Source organism: Canis lupus, chromosome 15 (assembly GCF_003254725.2).
Source record: "Canis lupus dingo isolate Sandy chromosome 15, ASM325472v2, whole genome shotgun sequence".
NCBI classification, from domain to species: Eukaryota; Metazoa; Chordata; class Mammalia; order Carnivora; family Canidae; genus Canis; species Canis lupus.
This window is the reverse complement of record NC_064257.1, coordinates 56584729-56610071: the sequence shown is the minus strand read 5'-3', so window position 1 is coordinate 56610071 and position 25343 is coordinate 56584729. Positions and strand designations below refer to the sequence as shown.

At 39.9% G+C, this 25343-nt stretch overlaps 1 long non-coding RNA gene across 1 annotated transcript in view; it reads right to left on the bottom strand.

The window, feature by feature from the left end:
* Positions 1-20473, bottom strand: part of LOC118350679 (uncharacterized) — a 112853-nt gene extending 92380 nt beyond the window's left edge. The window contains exon 1 of the long non-coding RNA XR_004804932.2: positions 20374-20473. This is a non-coding gene — a long non-coding RNA (uncharacterized LOC118350679). The remainder of the gene's footprint in view (positions 1-20373) is intronic.
* Between the last annotated feature and the right edge of the window lie 4870 nt (positions 20474-25343).

Here is a 25343-nt window from a genome sequence, read left to right as displayed (position 1 = left end):
AGCAATAGTCAAATTATGGAAAGAGTCCAAATGTCCATTGACTCATGAATGGATAAAGAAGCTGTGGTATATATAAAATGGAATATTATTTGGCCATAAAAAGAATGAAATCTTGCTATTTGCATCCACATGGATGGAACTAGAGAGCATCATGCTAAGTGAAATAAGTCAGAGAAAGACAAATACCATATGATTTCACTCATATGTGGAATTTAAGAAATGAAGCAGACAAACATAAGGAAAGAAAAGATAGAGGCAAACCATAAAATGAACTCTTTACTATAGAGAACAAGCTGAGGGTAGCTGGGCAGGGGAGGTGGAAGGAGAATGGGCTAAATGGATGATGGTGATTAAGGAGGGCGCTTGTTTGGTTTTTTGTTTGTTTGTTTGTTTGTTTGTTTGTTTGTTTTTAAGGAGGGCACTTGTGATGAGCACTGGGTGTTGTATGTAAGTGATGAATCACTACATTCTATTTCTGAAGCTAATATTGCACTGTATGTTAACTAATTGGAATTTAAATAAAAACTTGAAACAAACAAAGGAGTACAGGTCTTTTATTCTATAAGGTGACCCTAAACTTAGGTCTATCCACTGTGTACTCATGACCACAATCAACCAAAGCATCCAAGGCAGCAATGCCAAAGAAATGACACTGTACTCTTCTCAGAAACTACATTTCGAGACACATTGTGCTTACCTGTCCCAAGGTAATATTTACCTTGATCACACAGTCAAGTTGGTTTCTGCCAGATTTCTTCACTATAAAGTCATTATTTCCTCTTTTGTATTTGGTTAGTATTTGGAGGGAGATACAGATCCCTCTTTATACCATTTGATCTGGGCATAAATCAAGAATTTGAGAAGTGGAAGCAAACAGATACAGAGGAGCAGACTCAAATAGCATAGCTAATTCACATTAATGGACAATGCCTGAAATGAAGATCAAACCCTTTACTTCTGGAAACTGGCTCCACATGGCTTAGCTCTATTAAGATTTTTCGGCTTCCGGAATCTGGAGAGTTCAGCTTTTCCTGAATTTGGGTTCTGTGCACACTTGAAATCACCCTAGGCCTGAGTCAGATTCCAAAGGAAACGAGCTACATAGCAGAGATTTGTGGGGGGGGAGGTTTAATATAAAGCACTGTAGGAAACAACACCTCTAAAGAAATGAGAGAAGCAGGACTAAGGAGAGTGAGAAGTTGAACTACCATACAGGTGTATCAGAAGCCTCAGCCCATCTCATGAGGAGGTCTGGAGCTAGGATGGCTCTGCAGAGTTAGCCTGAACTAAAGCAAAGGGGCCTAGATCTTCATATTCTCTGTATAGACCAGTCACTAAGCAAAGTTTCCCCCAGAGAAGGGAAAGTACTGTGGGTGAGTTACCTCCCATTGACAAGGAAAATTCCTAGGGACGGTTTTAGTTGGGAACTATAAGCAGCCAGAACTCCTCCCAGTAAGGGAATGAGTGCCTCAATCCTGAAAGGGGCAGCTGGGAGGCTCACACAGCATGATAATGGCTCGTCCTTGTACTACGTACATCTACGTGCATCATATAGTAAGTCCACTCAACCTGGGAAGAAGAACTTCCGAATTTTAATCAGTCTTTTTTTTCTCCCAGGGAAGCTTACAAAAGAACAAAATACAGCAGCCACCACAGCTAGTCTTTAGAGCATAAAAGCTACTTATCTTCTTCTTCATCTACTACTCATTTCAGCATAAATAGCATACTTCTTGAAGCAACTCAGACCCTCACCCCTGAGGAGTCTGAACCCCTAGGCATCTGGCCATTTTCAGTCCATGGTTGTTGTACCTGGCTATCACTAAAATTGAAGAGGGGAGTATCTAGAGATGATCCAGTAGATCATCTGGATGTTACATATGTACCTCCTGCTGCTGTCACGTAACAGCCACTCTACTTCCTCTCAATGATCAAGGCCAACTTTCTTGCCAATATAATGACTCTCCTTCTTGTCCACTAGGTTCTTACAAGACATTCAAAGTAACCAGGTGGCAGCTATAGCTGAAGGTTTAAAAGAACTCTTTTGGTGTTCCCTGATGGAAGGTTCCAAACTTAAAATCACAGGAAAAAGAACAAATTATCCAAGCCGATCATTAAGAGTTCTAGTAAACAGGATCACTTCTATTTCTGAACTCATTTTTTGATTGATGGAATATAACACATACTGGAGAGTAGTGCCTTATTCTCAAAGAGTTTCATCTTTAAACTGGTACCTGAGTTGAGCCTTCAAAGGTCCATTTCATCAGTCTGTCAGGTCAGGATATTCTGGGAGGTGTAGTATGTTAAAGGATAACTGGATCCCATGGTCATGTGCCCAATGCTCATCTCTTTTACTATAAAGTTGGTCCTCTGGTCTGAGATCATGTGAAATAGGTTACTAGATTACTAGATCAAACATTATATACGGCCCTAGACAGAAACATCCTGCAAATAGGAAAAGCAAATCCATACTTAGAATATGTGTCATCTCTAGTCAAGATGAATAGCTTCCCTTTCCATGATGGAAAGAGTTCAATGTAATCAACCTGCCACCATTGTGCCTAAATGGTTTCCTATTGTGTTATACTGGGGCTCAATGTTGAGCCCTGTGGCTGGCATGTTAGACATTTGGAAGCAACAGCAGCTAGCTCAACCTTCGCAAGTGCCAGTCCATGCTTTGGGGCCCATGCATAGACTCTACCGCTTCACAGTGACTACTCTGTTGGGCTGGCATTGGAGTAAAAGATGACAGAGCCTGGCTGATATTGACTGGCAGATTGTTCGGTTTGCTTGGTTGTCCATATCTCTCCCATAGAGAATGCTCCCTGACGGGAATTGACATCACTACAAAGATCTTTATACTTTGTACCTACTCCCACATGCTCAGATCTCCTTGTCCCTATTTTCAAATCTTTCTCCCTTCTAGCTAGCCCCTGCTTTAACAACAAGGCATTTGCCACCACTCAGGAATCTACATATATCTTTACTAAAGCACATGTCTCTTGTCACAAAGTGCTGACCCTACAGGCATTTCTCTTCATTGCTCTCTCCCTCTCTCTCTCTTTTTTAAGATTTTATTTATTTAATTGTTTGTTTATTTATTTGAGAGAGAGAGAGAGAGAGAGAACACAAGCAGGGGGCAGGGAGAGACAAGCAGACTCTGTACTGAGTGCAGAGCCCAAGGTTGGGATCGATACCAGGACCCTGAAATCATGACCTGAGACAAAAGCAAGAGTTAGATGTTCAACCAACTAGGCCACTCAGGTATCCCTTCATTGCTATCTTTTAAAGTCACATTCAAGTGGTGCTATAATGAAGCAGGTGTCTCATTTCAACTTCTATCCATGGAATAAGCCAAATTATTCATAAACCAAGCTAGGACTTTTTCTTTCTCAATTAGTTGATTATAAGACACCCCCCACAAGGCCAGAGGATTGAGCTAAGGGATTAATGCCAGTGTAAGAGTGGTGGTTGATATGGGTTTCTACATTTACTTATGCCTTGCCTTGTCCATGCTTGATTTTGAATGTATTATTACCATCATTTGATAAATTGCTGCTGATCCTGCCTAGAGGTGACCTGGTGGGTCTTACCAAACCCAGCTCATAATGGACAATTCTGACCCCAGTTTTAGCTTCACCATCTCTACCAAGGCCCAACAGAATGCTAGGAGCTATTCTCAAATGGAATATTTTTCTCTATTACACATAGCCCTTCAGAGTTTTCCCAAATTGAGGTAAAACAGTCAGACAGGTTTATCTCCATATCAACCAGTTAACAGATACAGGGAGAAGGTGCATCCCTGAGTGACACAGCTCCCTTCTGCTGAGGGCAGTGCCTGAGCAGGGTGGGTAGGGAATCTGCTATGAGCCATGGCATCTAACACTCCCAGCAGCTGGGGTGATGTGACTCTTGGTCTTGCCGGAGAGATGTGTGGCACACCATAGCATCCACTACAAATAGTTTAGGTCAGACTATTTTCTTACTAACATAGCCTAACTAAAACCACAATATAGAATTTACTATTAGCATTTGAGACTTGGTTAAGAAAACAACAGATCTGTCTCATTCCCAAATAGGAGTTAACCATTTCAGAAAGTAAATGCATAGACTTTTTTCCTCTTTTTCCAATTTTTTTATTGTGGTAAAATGCATATAACATAAAATGTACCACCTTAACCATTTTTAAATGTACAGTTAAGTGGCATTAAGTTTATTTACATGGTTGTGCAACCATCACCACCATCCATCTCCAGAATTCTTTTCATCTTGCAAAACTTAAACTCTATACACATAACTCCCTGGAACATATAACAACTCCCCATTCCTCTTCCCCTGAAAATCACTGTTCTACTTTTTTTTTTTTTAAGATTTTATTTATTTATTCATGAGCAACAGAGAGAGAGAGAGAGAGAGACATCGGCAGAGAGAGAAGCAGGCTCCATGCAGGGAACCATGCAGGAACTCAATCCCAGGACCCTAGGATCACAACCTGAGGCAAAGGCAGATGCTCAACCACTGAGCCGCCCAGATGCCCCTGTTCTACTTTTTGTCTCTGTGATTTTGACTACTCTAGGTATATCATATTAGTGGAATCATACAGTACCTGCTTTTTTGTAACTGGCTTATTACACTTGACATAAGTTAATATAATTGTAACTTACATTACATTCCTCAAGGCTCATCAATGTTATGTCAGAATTTCCTTCACTTTTAAGGCTGAATAATATTTCATCACATGTGTGCGTGCGTGTGTGTATGTGTATGTGTGTGTATACACACACCACATTTTGCTTATCCATTCATCTATCAATGGACACTTGGATTGCTTTCACTTTCTAACGATTATGGATAAGGCCATTATGAACAGGGGTGTACAAATCTCTTTGAGACTCTTTTCAATTTTTTTGTGTATATAGTCAGAAATGGAATTGCTGGGTCACATGCTAATTCTATTTTTAGAATTTTAATTTTTTGAGGAACTGCCATAGTGTTTAATTTTTTGAGGAACTGCCATAGTGTTTTCATCAGCAACTGTACTTATGATCCCACCAACAATATACAAGCATTCCAATTTCTGCACATCCTTCTCAATACTTGTTACATTTTGTTTGTTTTATAGTAGTCATACTAATTGGTATGAAGCAACAGTATCTCATTGTGGTTTAAATTTAAATGTCTCTGATGTTTAGTGATATTAAGCATCTTTTCAAGCACTTCTTCGTCATTTACATATCTTCTTTGAAAAAATGTCTCAAAAAAAGAAAAGAAAAAGAAAAAATGTCTCATCTGTCTAGACTTTTACCCATTTTGAATCAGGTTGTTGGGGTTTTGTTGTTGTTGTTGGAAAATGAGTAGACTTTTAAAACCAATGTTCAGGATAGCCTGAGTGGCTCAGTGGTTTAGCGCTGCCTTCAGCCCAAGGTGTGATCCTGGAGACCCAGGATCCAGTCCCATGTGGGGCTCCCTGCATAGAGCCTGCTTCTCCCTCTGCCTGTGTCTCTGCCTCTCTCTCTCTCTCTCTCTCTCTGTGTGTGTGTGTCTCTCATGAATAAATAAATAAAATATTTTAAAAATAACAAAAATAAATAAAAATAAAAAATAAATAAAACCAATGTTCAATGTTGAATTCAACAATGCCAAATTTCTCCAGCCTATGGTACCCACAGGAATTAAGGCAACTAGTGGCAAGATAGTTCAAATGTGATATGGAGGGGGGCACCTGGGTGGTTCAGTTGGTTAAGCGTCTGGCTCTTGGTTTCAGCTCAGGTCATGGTCTTGGGGTCATGGAATCGAACCCTGGATTGGGCTCTGCCCTTAGTGTGGAGTCTGCTTGGGATTCTCTCTCTCCTTTACCCTTTGCCCTTCCCCTTGCTCATGCACACTCTATCTTTCTCTCTAAAATAAAATAAATAAAACCTTAAAAAAAAAAAAAGGAAGAAAAACTGTGTTATGATGGGCTTTTCAAGTTAGGGGTAGAAACATTTTTTTTCATAGCTGCAGTTATACCTCTATAGGCTTGTTCTTGAAATTTATCCTAATGGCTAGGAATTTATACTTAAAATATCATCATACAGATGATTCTAATTAAATTCTATTTCAAAGGTACATCTGAAACTCAAAAAAAAAAAAAAAAAAAGCCAACTTCCCATTGAGGCAATGGTATGCCTGGTTGTCAGGGCCACATGGCTAGTCCATAAAAGCTTAATACTGGAAAAAAAATTCAAGAAATAAACCACTATCTATAGTGAGATTCCTGTAACAAAAACAGTGTCTTAGAAGAAGTGACATAAAAGCTTGGAAGCAGTTAAGAAATAGAAATATCTTTTCTGATAAGTGGTAAAAAAGAAAGGTAGAGTGAAATACAGACAAAATCTCTCCTCTTCCCTCATCTTATTCTGTCCCCAATTTTAGGAGTAACTATTTAATGCGACTGTATTCTGTGTTCCCTTTAGCACTTTATATGGCCTTCTATTAACATTTATCTCAGTACTTTAATACCTTATTTAAAAGTCTGTCATTTTATGCATTCAATACCCAGCATCTTTCAAAAGCATTATGTGCATTAAATATATGCTTGATAAAAGAATGAGTGAATAAATGAAGACATCAATAACAGGAACTCATTACCCTAGTGGAACTACCTTGATTCTCTTGGCACCTTTAAAAATGGCACCTAGAAATTCATTGTCTTCCACAGAATGAAAAATTGAAAACTGACGAAGCAAAACATTTTTTTCAGAACAGCTTACTAGCTTGAATTTTCTACAGCGCTGTTTTACTTTTGCTCTGAGTTTAATGTCCAACACAAGGATAGCAGCCAGAAGGCTGGTGGGAATCACACCTCTGCTCCCTCCTACTGTGAAGAATGTGATGGTGTTAGCACAGAGCAACCCTGGAAACACCCAGTGTACATGACTCCCAGTGAACCCCTCTCCTGGCAGAAAGGCACACTTTGAAGTCTTACCAGTGCCCCACCCCCACCATGATAATACATGCAGCATGTATTCCATGTTCTCTTAGAGAAAAATGAAGTTATAAATGGCTTTAGGTTCAAGAGAAACCTTTAAAGGACAATCTAAAAATTCCTCCATATTACCACATTCATTTTATTTCAACTTATATATGGTTCCTACTTGTCTGCCCCAAAACTCATCTGGAGTTAGCATCTCTTGAAATTTTCCCATTTCACCAGGAGAGGAAATTTTGCTGTCCCTCCCAACCTCTACTGAGATTCCTCAGAAAAGGGGAGAGGAAAAAGGGGATTTATCTTTCTCCTGGGAGGCTCTGGCTTAGAGTCCCTTGCGAGTTCTATTAGCTGGTTTAAAAGGATCCTTTCACTATACCCTTCACACTGCTTCAACCGCTAGCTCCCCTCTATCTGAAGAACCAGCAAACTGAGGACTGGGCATAGGTCAGATGTCTAGGAAGGTTTAGGGAGAGACAGGAGGGCTATGCTGCTGCACTGCCTAGCAAACCTAATTAAAAATGAATATAAGATATCTGTACTGTAAATGCCCTTCAGCCATGCCCCTGGCCACGCTCACAGTATACTCTGTAAATCCTTAGCTTCCTCATTACAGTTGGTCTCCTTTTCTCTTGTCCAGTCCCTCCAAATTCTTGTTTTATTGATAAAGGCAGTTAATTCTTTTTCTCATTCCTATGTGTTCCAAACCATTCCCTGAAGCTTATCTTTTTTTTTTTTTTTCCCACGGCTAAATGGCTCATCTATTCCAAAGAGACACTCTGCTACTTCCTTAGGATTCAGAAGCAGCCACGGTCTGCTGGGATTTTAAATAACAAATTGTTTCTCCTACACACAAAGACTAGTTGGATATAATAAACAACTCTTCAGGGCCTTCCTTCCATCTGAGACACAGGAGTAGTGGGCAGCCACCATGTGTGTCCTCTGTGACTCCTCCCTGCCCCCAGCCACAGCGGATAGATCCCCCCAAGGAATTCAAAACTGAGGCACCTGGGTGGCTCAGTGGTTGAGCATCTGCCTTCAGCTCAGGGTGTGATCCTGAGGTCCTGGGATCGAGTCCCGCATCGGGCTCCCTGCATGGAGCCTGCTTCTCCCTCTGCATGTGTCTCTGCCTCTCTCTCTGTCTCTCATGAATAAATAAATAAAATCTTAAAAAAAAAAAAAAAAAGGGAATTCAAAACAGTAATCCATCCCAAGAAAGATGCGGCATTAACATCACCATTACTGGACAGTAACACAAGATCTCTAAAAATGCCTATCCCCCTTCACAACATTACTTAAAAGGTTTGGGAGGAAAATGTCTAAAAGTCATTTTCCTTTTTAAACCTCATTGGTTCCCCCCCCCCCCCCAGAATCTGTCATTTCCAGGAAGAGACTAAGAAATGCTGCTCCACAGATTCTGACCTATTACAGAGATGAAACCAGCTGTGTACATAAGGCTGTTTCCTCTGTTAATCGAGTTATCGTTCCTTCCATGCCCTTGAATTTCAAAGTGAAACTTATAAATAATCTGATCTTAACATTTAAAATATGCACTCTCCTTCTGCCCGCCAGAAGGTAATGAGCAGTCTAAAGTCACTCAGCCTGGGCTGCCTTTCCCTAATTGCCCTAAAAATTAAATAAAAACTTTCCTACATCCCTTCTGCTGCTCTGTGAAAACAGGATAAAATACAGCAAAATTCTAATAAGCCAGCCTGCGTGAAGTTTTCCTCCTCACTCCTTAACACCGCATTTACATTCCCTTCCAAACACCACTAACTTCCCTGCCTCTTTATCTCCATAGAAATCAAATCGCTATAGCTCAAATTCATGCTGCAGAGAGAATTTTCTACTATTAGAGAAAGATTGTCTCCCATTTTGTGATAAGGAGTTTTTTTTGTTTTATTTCTTTAATACAAGACTGGGGGGGTGGGGGTGGGGGTGAAGGGTAGCTTGAATTACAGGACTATTTAAGCCATAATATTTAATTTCAAACTCTGTCCTTTACAGCCTATTACCTCAGCCGCTGTCTCTTCTTCCCTCATTTTCTGTTGAAAATTGATCTCATTGTTCTTGTCTGAATAAAAAGGCCCAAGCTCGGGGTATTTCAATTGGCTTTGGCTCAAGAATAAAAGATCCCTTTTAAAGTGAAAATCCTTGTTTTTGCCAATTCAAATCCCATTACTCATTTCCCTCCCAGGCCAGGCGGGAGAGCCAGGGGCTGTGCCCATCAGAATGGTGCACACCGCTGAGAGGTCTGGCAATTGCCCCTTCGCCAACAATCTCCCTGGCCGTGTGACCCACGGGTCATTCAGACACCTCAAAGGGTGAATCAATTGGCAGCATCAGGAAAACCCTTATCATTTCCATGTAGTGTCCCAAAGGGGTAACTTTTTGTGCTTGACTTTATTTTCTGCATCACTGTTAGCCACCGAAGTAGGAATACTGTTATTTATTGCCCATTTATAAGGGAAAATTGACATTTGAGCCTATTTGGAAAGTGAGATATTCTGAGTACCTGGAAGAAACTAGCGTTGCTGGCGCCCCGTGTCTAGCACACCCGCCTACTGGAGAATCATAGCATTCTTAAGACAGATACTACAAAATTTCCACTGTTTCCTCCAATAATTGTCCCCCCTCTTCGTCCCCTCCTTCTAACAATAATCTCATCACCTCTGTAGTCCTCCTCCCATTAGCATCCAAACAGACCCTTCATTTCTATGCTCTACACAAGTAGTGAGCTTGTTAGAACTCTGAGAAATAAGAAATGGTCATTTCAAATTAGCATCATGTCAAGCAAATACAGTAAAATGATAACTATTGGGGTATCTGAGCAATAAAGACGCAGGAATTTGTTTTTCCACACTTGCAACTTCTCTGTGAATACGGAATTACTTCAAAGTATTATGTAAATATCATCTTCATAGCATATAATAAAACTTTGAACTCACCCAAAATCTAGCAGAGTTGATATTTGTAGAGGTCAACAGAAAAATAGAGCATCACAGGGAGAGGAAAATGTTAAGGATTGAAGAAGAAAAAAATCCTCCCTGAGTTAAAAATGTAAGTGGATTAAAGGTTTTGCTATAGAAATGTATCCCCTGCTTTAGTTTATGAGTCTAGGCTCAAGGCAACAGGCAGAGGGAGGTTGTCACCAAGAAGTTCTGTTTGCCAGTCTCCAAGCTTATCCTTCAGGACCATCATGTATCTCCAAACAAAACGCCCCAAGAGAGTCCTCAATCTTTACTCTAAGCATCAGGCAAATACAATCTAGGGACAAATTAAAACATAGTAAGCATAAAACAGCTTTGAGACAGATTAAAATGAGCAAGGTATTTGCCGACATCAGAGATGGCAAAGTCGAATCAATAATGATAATGAGTCTCTTATCAACAAAGAATTATTCACAAAGAAGGAAGGGTTGGAGAGGCAGTCCACTCCTTTCCAGGAGTGAAAGGAAGCAGAATTCTGTTCCTGGGTGATGTTACATTACAGATTACCCAGGCAAACTATACAATGTCTTACCTTTGAGACAGAAAGAAATTAGCATCACATCATTAAATTAAATTGCAAACAGGGTTGCTGTTTCTTTACAGTCCACAATGTGAAGTTGGCATGAATGAAATCTCTTCTTTCCAATATTCAAAATTTTCTTCAGCTCATCAAGACTCCGTTCAAATTGCCAATCCTTTCTGAAGTTGTCCCTGGCTAAATAAATCTACCAAGCATAGCACAGGGGCAAGGGAGAGAGACCGATGATTTTTTAAACTGCAAGCGGCCCCTTTGGGACACGATAGGATTTGCTGTTTCACATAGCAGTTTTCAGGGCAGAGCCTTTTGGGGAAATGTTACCAAATAGAAAATATTTGAGGTAATTTAGGAGTTCATTTTGGGTCTGTCCCTGGGGTAAATATCACCTAGAGCTAAAAAACTGTGTGCCCAAAAAATCACATGTGTATAAGAAAAAAACAAAACAAAACAAAACAAAACAAAAAACCCTAAAAGCTACTACAATTCACCTCTTAGCTCTACTTGAGAAGCAACTGGTAAAATAATGAATACTTTTTGTTATCATAGTTAATTTGTTTAATGGGCAAAATAACTAATGTCTAAAAAAAAAAGCACCCCTAAACAGACTAATGGATCATGTTGGATCAAACTTAGAGCTTCAACAGAGTGCCAGGATAACACAGCAGTCAAGGGCACAACTCTAGAGCCAGATGCCTGTGTCTGAATCGCCCCTCTGCTGCCTGCTGGCTGCATAACTTGGGCAGGACACTTAGCAGCTCTGTGCCTCAGTTTCCTCCATGTTTAAATAGCAATAGTAATAGTTGATGGTTCACTGGGTTAATATAAGATTAATGAGTCGAAATTACATAAAGCCCTTGGAACTAACCATACCCAGTACATAGTAAGTGTTATATAATCTTTAGCTGCTATTAGTAGAGTCTTTAAATTAAACTTTCTAGTTTTAAATGATTAGGTGGTGGGACTGAAATCATTCAAAGGTTAACTATTTTAGGGCTATGGAGAACTGGATTCAAGTCCTTCCATCATTATACATGTATGGTCTGAAACAAGTCAGTTATTTCCTTGAAGTCTCTTCACCTATGAAATAAAAATGAATAAAAAGCATAAGTAATACATCCCACCTCATGCCATATGGGGAATAAACTCTAGGAGACAAGACTGATGTAGGAATATCATTTAGATGACTATTGCAGTGTAGCCCAAATAAGAGAAGCATGGCCTGAACCATGCTAATGGCAGGGTGGATGGTGAGAAGTGCTCGTATTCAATACTTCTTGGACTTGTCAATGGATTGGGCAGGAATGTAATGGCAAAAGAGCAATCAGAGAAACTCCTTAAGTGCTTGGCCTGATCAGTCAAATGGCTGGTGTCACCATTAAAGAAGATAAGAGAGCCTGGGGGAGAGGCAGGTTTGGAGAAGGAGAAATCAAAAGTTCAGTTCTCCACATGTTAATTTGAAAGTTCCAATTCCATCTTCCATGTGGAGAATCAGAAAGAGAATTGGATATAGAGTCTGAAAATCAAGGCAGGGTCAGAGTCAAGATATAAATTTCAGAGTTATCAATATTTGATGACCTCCCAATATTTTAACAAAGGGTTCAAAAAGAGAATAGGATCAAGGAGCAGGCATTAACTAAATCACTCCAAAGCTTAAAGGTCCAGCAGAGGAGCCAGCAGGAAGAAACTGACAAGAAATCACCAACAAAGTCAACGAAAGGCCAAATAGTGTCAGGGAAACCAGGACAAGAAAGTTCCAGAAGCAACAAAACTCTAACTTTGAAAACCCAGACCAAGGCATCCCATTTGAAAGCAAAGATAAAGTCTGCCCCCATCCTAGTCTTAAAACAGCTAATCAGACATCATATAGTCAACGGAAATAGTTATCTCCTAAAAGTTAACTACACATGTTGTCAAACGAAGGAATGAGTGAATTCAAATTTTGGTTGAAACCGCTTTCAACCATCTGTGTGTTAGAGACTGATGCAACGGAATCCCGCTACAGGAGGCGTTTTCCACTATCAACACAAAACCTAGAAATTTAGAAATCAAGTCTTGTTGCCCAAAGCCATGGTGAGTGTGACTGGTACGAGGAAGAGCCAGCAGCTTGAACCCCAAACTCCCCTGAAGCAAGCAGGGCTGCTTCCTTCTGCCGCACGCTGCAATGGTTTCCAGGAGTTTTCAAAACCATTTAGGAACCCAGGGCAGCCAGCAGCTTCACGGATCACTGCCAACAGTTGAGCAATTCTACCTGAACCAAGCACACAGAAAGACTGAATAAAAACATCCATTCTCCTGATTCTGTACTTGCAGCACTTGCGCAAAACTCATATTCCAAAGTTCAGCATCAAGTTTTGTTTAGAAAGATAAAAGTAAAGATTTGCACTCTGAGAAAGTGACTTTTAACTAGAAAGGCACTGAAGTACCATGGAATGTGCTACAGACTCCAGAGCCCAGTAGACTGAGTTAATAATGACTTTTTGGCCTTACCTCTCTCCATTCGTCTGCCACCCTTGGAGCCAGACCCCCTAACGTGATCAGCTTTGTGGCTTAAACTGTTTTTGCAAGAACATCCTATCCTGAGGTCCTGTATTCTTGTCACTCAAGAGAGATTTAGCAAATTAGATAGACATACCACGGTCCACAGGAGGATTAATAGCGCTACTTAGCATTTCTTTATGTGGCACTTATATTCATGTTTATTGTCCATTCCTTACAGAATCCCTGCGAGGTAGGTGATCGCTGTTATCCTCAGAGTTCAGTGAGGTGGAATGACTTGCTTGGGGTTACATGATGACAACAACAACAACAACAGAGACAAGACAGAGTTGGGGCTTCAGTGCGCTACCTAGCCCAGGAGACACAGACTGCCGTTATGAGCAATCCATTAGCGGGAGCCAGGGCCTCCACACTCAGACAAGAAGGGAAAATCCTGCCGCCCTCCCACTCCCAGTACACTTCCCAAAGCAATCCCTCCCAAACACAAGGCCCAAGCGAGAATCCACACGGCAGTACCCACTGAGCCGCAGGACGTATGCGGGGTGGTCATTCCCACTGCCCCCCACAACCTTATCCCTGTCCCCATGCATGGAAAGCCCATGGGAGCAGCAGCCTCCACTCTTTCCTGTGAGAGAAGAGTCAGGACCTGCACTATTTAAATCTCTCTCCTCCCCCAACACGTACATACACCTTCACACTGGAGCTGATACCACATCATATCTCTGGTTTAGAAATTGTTTATATCACTGTGTCTTCAGAAGCACTCACCAATTTGGTTTCTTCTCACTTAATTTCCTCTCCTCTGCACATATGGCAAGCTGTGCTTTCTGAAGCATGCTTTTCCCTGGGACACTTTTTATTCCCTTAGCTCTTGAATAGTGTCAATAGAATTTATTATCAAGTAAGTGCATCTTGGATTCATCCAAGTATGATTAGAACCGATGTGGCTTAATAAGAAGGCGATCTCACAAAGCAGCTCTATTTTAGTAGTAAGAACATGGACTTATGAATTGAGGAGACACGAGTTCAAATCTCTGCTCCTCGGGGCAGCCCAGGTAGCCCAGCGGTTTAGCGCCTGCTTTTGGCCCAGGGTGTGATCCTGGGGACCGGGGATTCAGTCCCACGTCGGGCTCACCTGCAAGGAGCCTGCTTCTTCCTCTGCCTGTGTCTCTGCTTCTCTCTCTGTGTCTCTCATGAATAAATAAATAAAATCTTTAAAAAAAAAAAAATCTCTGCTCCAGCACTTACTGGCTATGTGATCTTTGTGAATCACCGAGTCTCTCTGAGCCATTGTTGTCTCACTTACAGATCTGGATGATAATAATATAACTGGTAGGGTGATCATGAGGAAATAATGATATAAGGCATGTACTCAATAAATAAAAATCATTTCTATTTTGTAATGTTCTTAGTTCTAAGAATTTAATTCTCCTAAAGCCAAATTCAAAAGTGCTCTGTGAGGATTAAATGAGCTCATATATGTAAAGTACCCTACACAGTCATAACACATAGACCTGTAGGCAATAAATATGATTTCCCCCTATGGAGGGGGGGGCATTCTAGGAATGCTCTGCCCCAACCTAATTTTATTTTACATCTAAGGAAACTAAGGCTTATTCTCAATTATACGAGGTGGCATAGTTACCATATCAGTTCTCAAGTCTGTGTCCTTTCTTGTCCAGTGAAAAGCTCGTGGCTCCTCTTGTTTATTAGAGAAGTACCTTTGAATGATAAACTCAGCAAATCCCACAGCTATGATATTAAATAATAAAATAGTAATAATACTAAAGCTAAAACGTAATTACTCGATATTATGTACCAGGCAGTGTCCTAAAGATTTACATATATTAACTACTTTAATCAAAATTTTAAACCCTTTAATAGTTTCAAAGCCTAGGTAGATATGGAATTGGCTTTGAGCCCTGTCCTCACCCTTTGCCTCACAGCACTGAAGCAGGTATGCTGGTTCCTGTAGGTTAAATAAACCAAAGTCCACAGACAAGGTGATAGTAGCAGTCACACCAGCATGTAGCACAATATGTCTTTTGCTAGCGATAGAGTTTTGGACAACTGCCCTGGCACGAGTCAGCAGCATGGATGTCCCCTGCTCGGCTTGATCTACCTTAAGCACCTTATCCAAAAGGCACCATACACTCCCAGGAAATACGGTCTATTTTAAAAGCCAAAGGAAAGAGGATTTTCCACACTGGTGCAATTGAGAGGCAGCAGGCCTGCCCGAGGCCAGACTGTAGCAGGAAAAGGCTCTGTGTTTTGTTGTGATTTCTTTCCTATGTGCATTCATCTTGGCCTGCCACACTTTTATTCCTATAACCCCAAGCCCTCTTCAGCCAAAATCAATCATGCATGCCCACTTGTGCGTGCGCGCGCACACACACAAACACACACACATACATATTCCCTCTCACACAGAAATGGAAACATGGCTCTGACTGCTCTTGGCATAAATTTTGGTTCAGCTTCATTAGGCTAACCATCTGGGTCATTTCAATTCTGTTTCCAGTCCCAAAATAATTGCAGCGTCTGAATCAGCCATTCTCTCTACCCTATCTCTTCCCAACACCCCTACCCCCTCCACCAGCTGCATAAATGTTAAACTTTTTAAAGAGAATATAATTAATGTTTTTGGAAGACTGGAGAATTTTTTAATCCACATAGGATCAGATGGTCAGAGGTCTAGAGTTAATCTTTATGTTGGTCAGAGCAAATGAAAGCCCATCCTGTCATGGAATAATTATTTAGAACTGTGCATTCTCTCCCCACCCCCACTTCTGATCTCTCTGAACTCTCTGATGTGACTAAGCTCATAATTGGGACAGCAGCCAACAAATAAAATGTGACTCTGTAATTTCATCTGCATCCATCCAAATTGTACTAAAACGGCTGCGAGGGCCTTTGGCCTCTCACTAACTGCTTGACTTTATTTATGCCAAAGGAAATGATTATAGTTTGGGTTAATATAATCAGCTGCAGGCCCTGTGAACCCCCAAGCTTGCAAAGGGTAAGCACCTAACATATACAGAAATACAGTTGTTGGAAGACACTGTCTATTAAGTTCTTCTATTACTGAGTTTTTAAACTGTGGGATTTTAAAGGGATTTTCTGTCTTTGCAGAAAACAAAGACAAGAAACTAAAATGAATCAGACAGGTCATGACAAATTCACCCGCCAATTACTTCATCTGACTACAGCCAAGTTAAAGCTGTCTTTAAAAATGTAAGGATGTAGCTACCTCTAAGATAAAGAGCATCATACATTAAAAAAAAAAAAAAGTTTCTTTTGTTGTTTTTGTTTGCTTGGCTGCTTTCTTCAATTGCTTACTCCTGCTAACTAATTTATTCATTTATCTAGCCAATATTTACTAATTTATTAATATTTATTACCACCTGCTAAAAGCTAAGGATAAAACTGCAGACAAGCTGGACATAATCTCTGTCACCACAGAGTTTATGGTCAAGTAAAAGATACAAAACAGTAAATAAGATTTTATGATAAAGCACAGTAACCACATGAAAGTGAAGTATAAGGTGTTATGGAGACACTAAGGAAGAGTAACCAACCCAGACTAGAGAAGTCATAAAGACATCTCAGGGAGAAAAAGGAACCTCGTGCACTGTTGGTGGGGATGTAAATTGGTGCAGCCACTGTGGAAAACAGTATAGAGTTTCCGCAAAACTTAAAAGTAGAAATAGCATATGATGCAGTAATTTTACCCCTGGGTATTTACCCAAAGAAAACAAAAGCACTAATTCAAAAAGATATATGTGCCCCTATATTGCAGCATTATTTACAATACCCAAATGATGGAAGCAGCCCAAGCATCCATTGATAGATGAATGGATAAAGATGTGACATATATGCATCTACATATAGAACAGAATATTACTCAGTCATTCGCAAAAACATGACTGACCTAGAGGGTATTATGCTAAGTGAAATTAGTCAGACGAAGGAAGACAAATACCATACAATTTCACTCATAGGTGGAAGCCAAAAGAAAACAAACGAATAAACAAAGAAACAAAAAGCAGAAACAGACTCATAAAAGCAGAGAATAGGGACGCCTGGGTGGCTCAGAGGTTGAGCGTCTGCCTTTGGCTCAGGGCATGACACCGGGATCCTGGGATCGAGTCCCACATTGGGCTTCCTGCGTGGAGCCTGCTTCTCCCTCTGCCTGTGTCTCTGCCCCCCCCCCCCGTCTCATGAATAAATAAATAAAATCTAAATAAATAAATAAATAAATGCAGAGAATAAACTAGTGGTTACTAGAGGGGAAAGAGGGAGAGGGAGAGGCAAAATGGGGGAGAGGACTAAGAGATACAGGATTCCAGTTATGGACTGAATAAGTCATGGGGTAACAGTACAGCATAGGGAATGGAGTCAAAGGTGTTATAAGTGATGTATGGTGACAGATGGTAGCTACCCTGCAGTGAGCATGAGCATGGCATAAGGTATAGACTTGATAAATCATTACGTGGTACACTTGAAATTAATGTAATATTGTCTGTCAATTATACTTCAATTAAAAAAATTTTTTTCAGGGAAATCTATCAGGGAAAACCTGATGGATGGACAAGAATTAAGCTGATAGGCATGGTTTGTGTCTTTTCAGGCTTCTCTAACAGAATATCATAGACTGGATGGCTTAAACAACAAACATTTCTAATAGTTCTGGACGCTAGAAGTCCAAGATCAGGCCTGGTTCTTTCCTGGCTGTGCCCTCACACGGCGTTTCTTGGGGGCTACACTCAGAGACAGAAAGATCACACGTCTCTTCCTCTTTTTATAAGTGCATACGTATCTTCACGACCACTTCACTCTCATGTCCTAATCTAACCTAATTGCCTCTTAACAGCTTCAACTCCAAATGCTATCACATTGGGAGCTATAGTTTCTATATATTAATTTGGGAAGGACACATTCAATCCATAGCAGTTTGGAAACATATTCCAGGCCGGAAAAACATAGGATATGCAGAATTCCAGAGGCTGGAGAGATCAAGACTCATTCCAGGATTTATCCAGAATTTTAAAGTGTGAAGAAAGAAGTAGAAAAGAAGCTTGAGCAGCAAGAGGTGAGAGGAATAGAATTCTTTTTAATTTTTTTTAAAAGATTTTATTCTCATTCATGAGAGACACACACGAGAGACAGAGAGAGAGAGAGAGGGGCAGAGACACAGGCAGAGGGAGAAGCAGCCTCCATGCAGGGAGCCCGATGTGGGACTCAATCCCAGGACCCAGGGATCATGCCCTGGGCCGAAGGCAGATGCTCAACCACTGAGCCCCCCAGGCATCCTGAGAGGAATAGAATTTATACCAAGATCAAAGGTCTGCATTTTCAGAGTAGACAAATACCCTAATTAGATTTTGGTGACCAAAAAACTATTCTGTCAAATATGTTAAGAGGGAATTCGATGGGAGCAAATTAAAAGCAGTGAATTAGTAAACATAAGGATTAAGTTTGAGAATTAGTGAAACTGAGGACTCTGAGGGGCACCTGGGTGGCTCAGTCAGTTAAGCATCTGCCTTTGGCTCAGGTCATGATCTTGGGGTTCAGGGATCCAGCCCCGGAGTCGGTCTCCCAGCTTGGCAGGGAGCTTGCTTCTCCCTCTCCCTCTGCTCCTCCCTACCACTCATATCTATTCTTTCTCTCCCTCTCAAATAAATAAAAACTTAAAAAAAAAAAAAAAAAACTTGAGGACTCTGATATCCACAGATTACGGTTTTGCTCTAATGAGCTCAAAGGATACATTTTCAACAAAGGACATCAGAGGATATTAGGCTATAGAATGTTCAGTGAGCCTCCCACTTATTTATTGGAAATGTCCCTGGTTGGTGGCAATGGTAGTCATCTATCTGTCCACAGTTAGGTCTTCCAGACCTTAGGACATTCCAGGCAAGGATTTAGCACTTCATATTCCCCAACCACAACCACCTTATACTTCAGTAGAATTAACGTCTATGGGTGCAAACACCATCATTAGCAAACCCTGCTACCTGAATTTAGCGTCTGGACTCCAAGTATAATTTCTGAAAAAGCCACCTTCACATCCTGATAATTGCCCACAAATCATATAATCACTATAAGGAATCACATAAGTATAATTACACTGTAGCTCTAAAGTAATGACTGATTTGTGGGCCTGTGCTGTAACTCACCTCCCAATTTACAATGCACAGGAGGGTGTGAGCAGGAAGGTTTGAGGAGGGCCCACCACAAACATGAGACTAGTTAGGAGGCTGGGGAGATGAGGGGTGATCTCAACTCACATGGTAATGATAGGAGCCAAATTGAAGAAAGCTCATAGAGTCAAGATCCATTTAAAGATAGAAACTGGTAAATTGGGTATAGGGAAAGACAGATTTCTAGGAACTATTTCTTTATTAAGATAGAATTAACATTATACTAGTTTCAAGTGTACAACTTAAAAAAAAGTGTACAACTTAATTATTCTATATATGTGTATATGGTGAGACGATCACCATGGTAAGTCTAGGTAACATCCATGACCACATCTAGTTATAAATTTCTTTTTTCTTGTGATGAAATTTTTAAAAATCTTTCAAAAGAACTTTTAAGAAGCATATTTTTAAATTAAGACTTGGCCATCTATATAGCTGGAATCTCACAGTTTCTTCTGTGTTTTTTTAGACTTTCATGCATTCCAAAGTCTATCAACGCCAAAGTGTAGTTAAATGTTTTCCCAGCAAAGATTGTTAGGCCAGTATGGCAGATGAGGAACAAAATAATGAAACAAGAGATGTTTATTTTCTTTTTCCCTTTATGTCTTTCAGCTCCTTCTTTGCCTTCCAGGAGCTCCCAGCCTCTAATCTCTTGGGGACTTAGGGGACACTGATCCTGGTGTCTCCAAACCACTCTTCAGCTTTCTTGTCTTGGAAAATTACAGACTCTTCTGCTCTGCTCACACCCATTCAAAAATAACTCTGTCCTTAGCTGCCAGGTGGGAAGGAAAGCTAGTATCAGTTCCACAGCTAATAATGGTTTATATTTATACCATATTTTAAGTCCCTCACCAGCTGATGACAGAGTTACTTTTATCTGAACCTCTGTTTGCTTGTCTGTAAAACTAAGTGATTCAAGCAGATTCAGATGTTATAAATTCAAATAGAGGTTGTGTGTAATGTGGATAAATAAAGCAAACTGAGGTGTTATGTAGTGGGGAGGGGTGGTTTCTTTGGGGACTGTTCTGAGAGTTGTATCCTCAGTTTCAAACGGAAAAAACACTTTACTGATATTATTAAAATCCATAGAAACAGGAAGAAGAAAAGGGAAATCTGCACATAAATGAGCACAATAGTAATCAGGAAAGGAGAATGAGACAAAGTTCTATCAAATCAGGTACTTACAACATCCAACCTCACTAGCTGGGGAAGCCCCTTGAAGATAACCAGGCTGGAGTCCTGTTTGAGAGGCCTAGGTGATGTGTCCTCCCATCAGGGAAATTTCCAATTGACCATAGGGCTATGTTTATAGGCAAATGGCGGGGTCTGAGGTTAAACATTTGTTCACCTACATGTAATTTGGAACGAGCTGATTCTATGTTATCACATCTTTGCATATTCAAGGAGTCTGGGTTAGGTGTGCTTGTCTCCCCTCCCAGATTCCATTCTGGGGAGCCAGCCCAGCCTGGAGCCAGTGGGGATATAAGGCAAGAATTACAGCTCTCAGCCTCCAGACCAGAAGGGCCATTTCTGACCTAGAGGCCAGCTAATATCAACTAACCAGCTTCCAAGGTCTCTTATGCAGCACAAATCTCACAAACATTCTTTGGCCTGCCTAAGTATATGCAGGTCAGGGCTGTCGGTTATGCAGGACAAATCACAGAAACCTCCATCCATACAATACAGGGATTTAGCGAGCTCTTACCCCACATAAAGGAAGCAATCTAGGGGCGGCTGGGTGGCTGAGTTGGTTAATCATCTGACTCTTGATTTTGGCTCAGGTCATGATCTCAGAATTGTGAAATCAAGTCCTATATTGGGCTCTGCAGTGGGCATGGGACCTGCTTAAGATTCTCTCTCTCCCTCTCCCTTTCCCTCTCCCTCTACCTTTCTTAACCAGCACCCTGCCCCCATGCTTGCACACATATGCACTCCCTCTCTCTCTAAAAAATTAAAATAAATAAATAAAAGGAGCAGCCTGTATTCTGCTTCAATTAACTATTGTCCTACAAGCTCAATGTTGTCAATACTTTCCACTTTTTTCAAGATAATTTGGAAATGCAGATTTCTAAAGTAATTATCCAATTTCAAAAATTTAGCAATATGACTAATTAGATTTTTTTATTTGTGAGCCAACACTGTTAAGCCAAACAAAACACATCTGCTGGCCAAATTTTGCCTGTAAACTACCAGTTGGAACCCTCTAGATTACATAGTTTCTAAGGCTTTTTCTGTCCCTTAACTGTGGGAAAATCTAAGACGACATCACTTTTAGGATCTAATCTAGATAAACAAAAGTTTGCACCAATGGGTTGTTCTGAGTGTGCTTCAGATTTCAGCAAAAAATACTTCTTCAGTACATATGATTAACTTCATTTTTGTTGACCTTATAACAGTATAAGGTATGAGGCTGTCCAAAGTGGCAGACGATGAAATTCGTAATTTATCAGAATAAACAAATTATTGCTTTTACCTTGACCCAAATTTATTTATTTATTTATTTATTTATTTATTTATTTATTTATTTATAGATTTTATTTATTTATTCCTGAGAGACACAGAAAGAGCAAGAGGCAGAGACACAGGCAGAGGGAGAAGCAGGCTCCACGCAGGGAGCCTGATGCGGGACTCGATCCCAGGTCTCCAGGATCACGCCCTGGGCTGGAGGCAGGCGCCAAACCACTGAGCCACCCAGGGATCCCCTCTGACCCAAATTTAAATGATGTTTATTGATATTAAAATCAATGTTATCAGGATAATACTATATTGAAACAATGTGCACCCACAGATAATATGATATTCAACAGTGAAAATGTAAGACCAGGAACAACACAAAGATGTCTACTCCTGCTACTTTTATTCAACATAGTATTGGAAGTCTTAGCCAGAGCAATCAGGCAAGAAAAATAAATAAAAAGCCTCAAAATTAGAAAGAAAAACTAAAACAGTCACTATTTGCAAATGACATGATACTACTATACATAGAAAACCTTACAGATCCACCAAAAAACTGTTAGAACCAATAAGTGTAAAGTAACAGGATACAAAATTAATATCTAGACAACTGTTGCTTTTCTACGCACAAATAATAAATGATCAGAAAGAGAAATTAAGAAAACAATCCCATTTATAATTGCTTTAAGAAGAATAAAATACCTAGGAATGCATTTAACCAAGGAAGTGGAAGACCAGTATACTGAAAACTGTAAGACATTATGAACTATTAGGACTTCATCAGGAAGGACAAAAAGCTTCTGCACAGCAAAAGAAACAGTCAACAAAACCAAAAGACAACCTACAGAATGGGAGAAGATATTTGCAAATGACATATCAGATCAAGGGCTAGTATCCAAGATCTAAAAAGAACTTATTAAACTCAACAGCAAAGAAACAAACAATCCAATCATGAAATGGGCAAAAGACATGAACAGAAATCTCACAGAGGAAGACATAGACATGGCCAACATGCTTATGAGAAAATGCTCCGCATCACTTGCCATCAGGGAAATACAAATCAAAACCACAATGAGATACCACCTCACACCAGTGAGAATGGGGCAAATTAACAAGACAGGAAACAACAAATGTTAGAAAGGATGTGGAGAAAGGGGAACCCTCTTGCACTGTTGGTGGGAATGCAAACTGGTACAGCCACTCTAGAAAACAGTGTGGAGGTTCCTCAAAGAGCTAAAAATAGAGCTATCCTATGACTGGGGATTTACCCCAAAGATACAGATGCAAGAAACACTGGGACACCTGCACCCCCCAATGTTTATAGCAGCAATGTCTACAATAGCCAACCTGTGGAAGGAGCCTCGGTGTCCTGTGACACATGAATGGATAAAGAAGATGTGGTCTATATATACAGTGGAATATACTCAGCCATCAGAGAGGATGAATACCCAACCATTTGCTTCGACATGGATGGAACTGGAGGCTATTATGCTGAGTAAAATATGTCAATCTGAGAAGGACAATCATCATATGTTTTCATTCATATGGAGAATATAAGAAATAGTAAAGGGATTATAAGGCAATGGAGGGAAAATGAGTGGGAAAAATTAAAGAGGGTGACAAACCATGAGAGACTCCTAACTCTGGGAAATGAACAAGGGGTAGTGGAAGGGGAGGCGGGCAGTAGGATGGGGTAACTAAATGATGGGCACTGAGGAGGGCACCTGACAGGATGAGCACTGCATGCTATACTATATATTGGCAAATCGAACTCCAATAAAAAATATACAAAAATTAATTTTAAAAAATTAAAATAAAAATTTAAAAATTGTAAGACATAAATGAAAGAAGTTGAAAAAGACAAGTGTAAATGTAAAGATATTCCATTCTTTTGCAATGGAAAAATTAATATTGTCAAAATGTTCATACTACTCAAAGCAAACTATAGATTCAGTGCAATCCCTATCAATATCTCAATAGCATTTTTCTTTTTATAAGATTTTATTTATTTATTCATGAGAGACACAGATTGAGAGAGAGAGAGAGAGAGAGGCAGAGACACAGGCAGAGGGAGAAGCAGGCTCCATGCAGGGAGCCCAACATGGGACTCGATCCAGGGACTCCAGGATCAGGCCCTGGGCTGAAGGCAGTGCTAAACCGCTGAGCCACCTGGGCTGCCCATCAATAGCATTTTTCAGAGAACTAGAACAAATAATCTTAAAATTTGTATGGAACCACAAAAGATCCCACATAGCAAAATCAATCTTGAGAAACAATGAAGATGTTGGTATCACACTCCCTAATTTCAGACTATACTAAAAAGGTATAATAATCAAAACTATGGTACTGGCGCAAAAACAGACACAGAGATCAGAGGAACAGAATTGAGAGCCCAGAAATAAATTTACACATGTGCAGTCAATTAATTTACAACAAAGGAGCCAAGAATATATAATGTAGAAAAGACAATCTCTTCAATAAATGATGGAGGAAAACTGGACAGCTGCATATAAAAAGGAACTAGACCACTATCTTACACCACATACAAAAATTAACTCAAAATGAAATAAAAACTTGAATATAATACTTGAAACCATAAAACTCCTAGAAGAAAACAGAGGCACTAAGTTCCTTGACATCAGTTTTAACAATTTTTTTTTTTTTTTTTTAAGGGCAAGGCATATAAAAGCCAAAATAAACTACTGGAACTATATCAAACTAAAAAGCTTCTGCACAGCAAAGGAAGTCATCATCAAAATGAAAAGGCAATCTACTGAATGAGAGAAGATATTTGCAAATCATATATCCTATGAGGGGTTAATATCCACAATATGTAAAGAACTCATACAGCTCAACAACAACAAAAATTCTCAATTTAAAAAACGGGCAGAGGATCTGAATAGACATTTTTTTCAAAGAAGACATACTGATGGCCAACAGGCATATGAAAAGATGCTCAGCATCACCAATTATCAGGGAAATGCAAATCAAAACTGCAGTGGATATCACTTCAAATCTGTTGAATAACTATTATCAAAAAAGAAAGAAGAAAGAAAAGGAAAGAAAGAAAGAAAAGAAAAGAAAGAAAGAAAGAAAGAAAGAAAGAAAGAAAGAAAGAAAGAGAGAGAGAAAGAAGAAAGAAAGAAAGAAAGAAAGAAAGAAAGAAAGAAAGAAAGAAAGAAAGAAAGAAAGAAATTAAAAGAAAGGGCAAATGTTGGCAAGGATATAGAGAAAAGGGAACCATTACACATTGTAGTTGGGAAGGTAAACTGGTGTAGCACTATGGAAAACAGTATGGAGATTCCTCAAAAAAATAAGAATAAAATAGCATATGATCCACCTATACCACTTCTTGGTATTTATCCAAGGAAAGTAAAAGCACTAACTGGAAAAGATATATGCACCCCTGTGTTCACTGCAGCACTATTTACAATATCCAAGGTTTGTAAACTATCTAAGTGTCCATTAAAGATGAATGGATAAAGAAGATGTGATATATACATACCATGGAATACTACGCAGCCATAAAAAAGAAGGGAATCTTGCCATTTGCAGCAATATAGATGAATTTTGAAGATAGTATGCTAAGATAAATAAGTCAGACAGAGAAAGACAAATACCATATAATTTCACTCAGGGTGAGGGTGCGCTGGTCAGAAATGGCCAGTCATATGAAGAATCTAAAAAACAAAACAAACAAA